Here is a 4018-nt window from a genome sequence, read left to right on the forward strand (position 1 = left end):
TTCCATCCGGTGGCACTTTAGAGGATTTTGACTCAAGAAACCTCTTGTGACTTTGAAAAAAGGCAAAAATCGTCAGACGAATCCCAAGAAAAATATTCCAGCCATTGGAATATTTTTTTTATCAGAAGTCGTGATTTTAGCTACCTCCTCGACATTTCTCGCAAGAGGAATGCTTAGTTTGTCGAGCAATCAGTACAAATCAGGAACAAATCTCCGATAATGGAAAATCATAACCTTTATTAAATTGTTTTTCTCTCGTTCTCTCGTGAAATCTTATATTCGACAATAAAAGAAGTGAAAGCTTTCCGCTTCCCGTTAAAAAGCATCGATTCGATGTTCACCCGCATGCTTCCGCCATTTTTCCATTTTCCTTACAAGTAATAAATATGTATTCGACAATAAATTCCCCGGCGCAAAAGTGTTCCGATGCTTGCCGGCAGACCGTGGATGAAAAGAAGACAGTGAGGGTAAAATGAATATGCGATGGATTTCCATAGTTATATTTTTAATTTAATATTTCCGTTTATGAAAACCTTCATACATGTTATTTTCTAATATTTGACCCATTCTATCACAACTGGTCAAAAGTGGAAAAACAATGCATAAACAGAAAATTATAATTGATTCCGCATGCGGATGCGACTCCGAAGTTAAGCCTTATGATTGGATTAATTGTAAAATTGAACCAATCGCCAGTCAATTATATATTCCCTAGCGGTTTTATTCCGGTATGTAAGATTGGTTATTTGTTTATTTGGTAATCGATAATTTAAATTATTGAAAAACGTAAAAAGTCTTTTTATCCTATTACTAAGCAATGCTTCGCGTCTATAAGCGGAAATAAATTCGCCAAATGTAGACTATCCGGCAGCTGATTGCAAACTGAAGCGAAATATTTAAGGGTGTGTTCATGCTTATATATAATTTCTAGGCGGATTAATTCGGTTTTTATACATTCAACGAAATAATTTCATACCATGGTTGGAAAAAAATTATACCTCGCAAGAGCGAGAAACTTCTACACTTCGTATGGTACAAACATGTCCGTTTCATCCACATCACAAAAATGTTCTACTTTTCGGTCCGTTTAAATTTCAATTTCAGTGAAAAGCATTGTAAGACATTTTTTTGTGGAACAATTGACCAATTAATTCTAAAACAGTATACCGAACTGCAAGAAACTGCACTCAAGATGCAATCGAAGTTCTCATTAACATGTTCATATTCCCCCCATTTCCCGTAGGGTAACACGGGGTGATTTGGACCACCCCTTTATCTCAAAAATTACGGCTCAACATGGATTTTCTATAATGTCTTCTTCTTCTTCTTCAATGGCACTAACGTTCCTAGAGGAACTTCGCCGTCTCAACGTAGTATTACTTGCGTAATTTTTATTAGTACTTAGTTGAGATTTCTATGCCAAATAACACGCCTTGAATGCAATCTGAGTGGCAAGCTCTAGAATACGCGTGATCACAGTGCAAGTCGGAGGAAATTTCTTTGACGAAAAATTCCCCCGACCAGAACGGGAATCGAACCCGAACACCCGGCATGTTAGTTATGACGCTAACCACTCGGCCAAGGGAGCACCCCTTCTATAATGTCATGTCCTTCTATTGTTGAACCGTATGTACCTAAAGTGAAAAAACTTCACAAGTAGAGGGAAACGGTAGCATAAATACAACAAGTGCTATGAGCGTCAAAAAATGTGAGTTTTCCGGTCGTGGTTTTAAGGTTTTCCCGCTGATTAAACAAACTTTTCGTGTATTGTGCAGTAAAGTTCTGTTCGCCTACAGAAGAGGAACAATTTTATGTAGCGAAACTGTAAGTTTTATAACAATAAATGAAATTAATTGCATTTTAATTTTTGCGTGTTGTGTGGGGTGACATGGACACGTTTCTGTGGGGTGAATTGGTCCTACAGGTTTGAGACTTTTTTTGGTCTAATTGATTCCAGATGCCGCTGAATCACAAAAAGAGGATATACAGACAACGTTGGAAGAAGGAGAAGCTTGAAAGAGCAACGCGGGCCTTCAAGAACGGATTTTCTTTGACCAAGCATCAAAAGTGTTTGAAAATGCTCGAACAATAGTGAAAAAATCCATGCAGATTTCGAGATGGTGTCAATCCAACTTTTCTGGTCTGGAATCTGGCCAAGACACCTGGAATCGATCCCATAACATTGTTACTGATTGTAGTATTATCCCAAAATATTTTACATTAACATAAGTATCTTTTTTTCGATGAAACTCACACTGGACCAAATCACCCCACAGACGGTTCAAATCACCCCGCATCAAATTTTAATGTCCAGAAATCATCTCTTTTATTTTATGATATATTTGGTAGATTGAAGCTTTATATAATGATTAAACATTATTTATTGAGAGAAAACAAGTATAGCTCAGTATACAATGTGACATTTTTCATTTAGACCGTATTGGTTTGGAAATATTAGGATTTGTTTAGGTGGTCCAAATTCCCCCCTTTTCCCCTACTCGTTTTAGTTCTGTTGGCTCTGTTTGGTCTGTTGGAATTTGATTGATTTAGAACACGGTGAAGAGGAATTACGCTACACGAGCGAACAGAGTTCCAATTCTTGACTTAAAAATCAGGTGCTATGCCATGAATCTCTTTTTATACCTTGAAAAGACTATTTTTTCACATTTATTTCCTCTACCATAACCCAAGGCGCGGGCTAGAAAAACTCTCCTTGACTATAAATCGTTGTAATCAGTTTTCATTTTCCGAAAAAAAAGAAGGAACGAAAGCGTTGTTGAGTGTCAAATGAACGGAGAAAGTTTTTTTGTTCGTCCTAAGTTTTCACTTTGCAAACTATTTTACCATTATAGAAAGCAATATGCTTTTCTGCAGTGGCTTAACGTGATTGGGTGGCACCCGGGTCGGGTGTCTTGGGTGTCACCCGTCCAATCAAATCCTGTTGCCACGTCTCGGTTTTCGTTTCCCGATGAAAAGTCTAATTTATCGAAAAAATATTTATTACAAAATTAGATAAAACGAACAAGAAATCGCGAAATTTTCTCGACTTAACAGCATTGTCTGAACACATCTGAACTCTATCTATTGAAAACAAAGCACTTCTTTTTAAGCATTTGTGTCCCTTTGTTAGCCGCAAATGATTTTAAATTAATTACAACTTTTATAAGCCTCTTTCACAAGATGCCACAGGAACGCAAACTGTTAGTAACATCTTCAAAGTCACTGCAAGATTTGGAACCGCTTCTCGGAAATCCCACTAAATGATGAGCTTAACACACCCAATGTAGTGTAATGATTGGAATCGTCTAGGTTAATTTCAGCGGGCTTTAAATGTCCACGGAATTTTGCTACCTCTAGCAAATACTCGCTTTCCGAAACTTCGTCGTAGAAATTTGCCAGTTAGGGAATCGGTGTTTTCAGTTCCGATATTGATAACTTGCGCCGAGCTTGAATTGCTTCAAAAATTTCGACTAAAGAATTAACTCGAAGAAAATGCGAAGCATTCTTTTGTTCATAACTTTTTTATTGCATGAGCAAAAATTTATGAAATTCAGGGTAAAACATGTTTAGAGTGTAATGTTGACATGTGGAAAATTTTGTCACAATATGTGGTTATCGAGATGACCTCCAAGCAAGAAGTCCTTCGATAAAAAATTATGGGCGTGGTCATGGAAAATCTAGCAGCGGAAGAAAAGCGAAGGCGACCGACCCCGTGAAGGTAAGGAAGGATAGGGATTACTTTAAGTACAATCCTAAAGGTTCGGATTCGGGACATGGCAAAGAAGACAATTCTTCCGTCCCGTTCGATCAGCAGACAATGAAGCGGGCCGGACTTCATGTATTCAAGATAAGAAGGCGCCTAACCGAACCGATAAACAGAATACGGTGGCTTAGAGATTTTTTGTTATAAATACCTTCAAACATTCACGTTTGCTTACCGAGCGAACGATCATGGGTCCATTCGCAAAACTGTTTATTGATTGATCTTCTAATTGACCCTTTGCAATTTCCCCTCACT

The sequence above is a fragment of the Toxorhynchites rutilus genome, chromosome 3, assembly GCF_029784135.1.
Source record: "Toxorhynchites rutilus septentrionalis strain SRP chromosome 3, ASM2978413v1, whole genome shotgun sequence".
In the NCBI taxonomy this organism is placed as follows: Eukaryota; Metazoa; Arthropoda; class Insecta; order Diptera; family Culicidae; genus Toxorhynchites; species Toxorhynchites rutilus.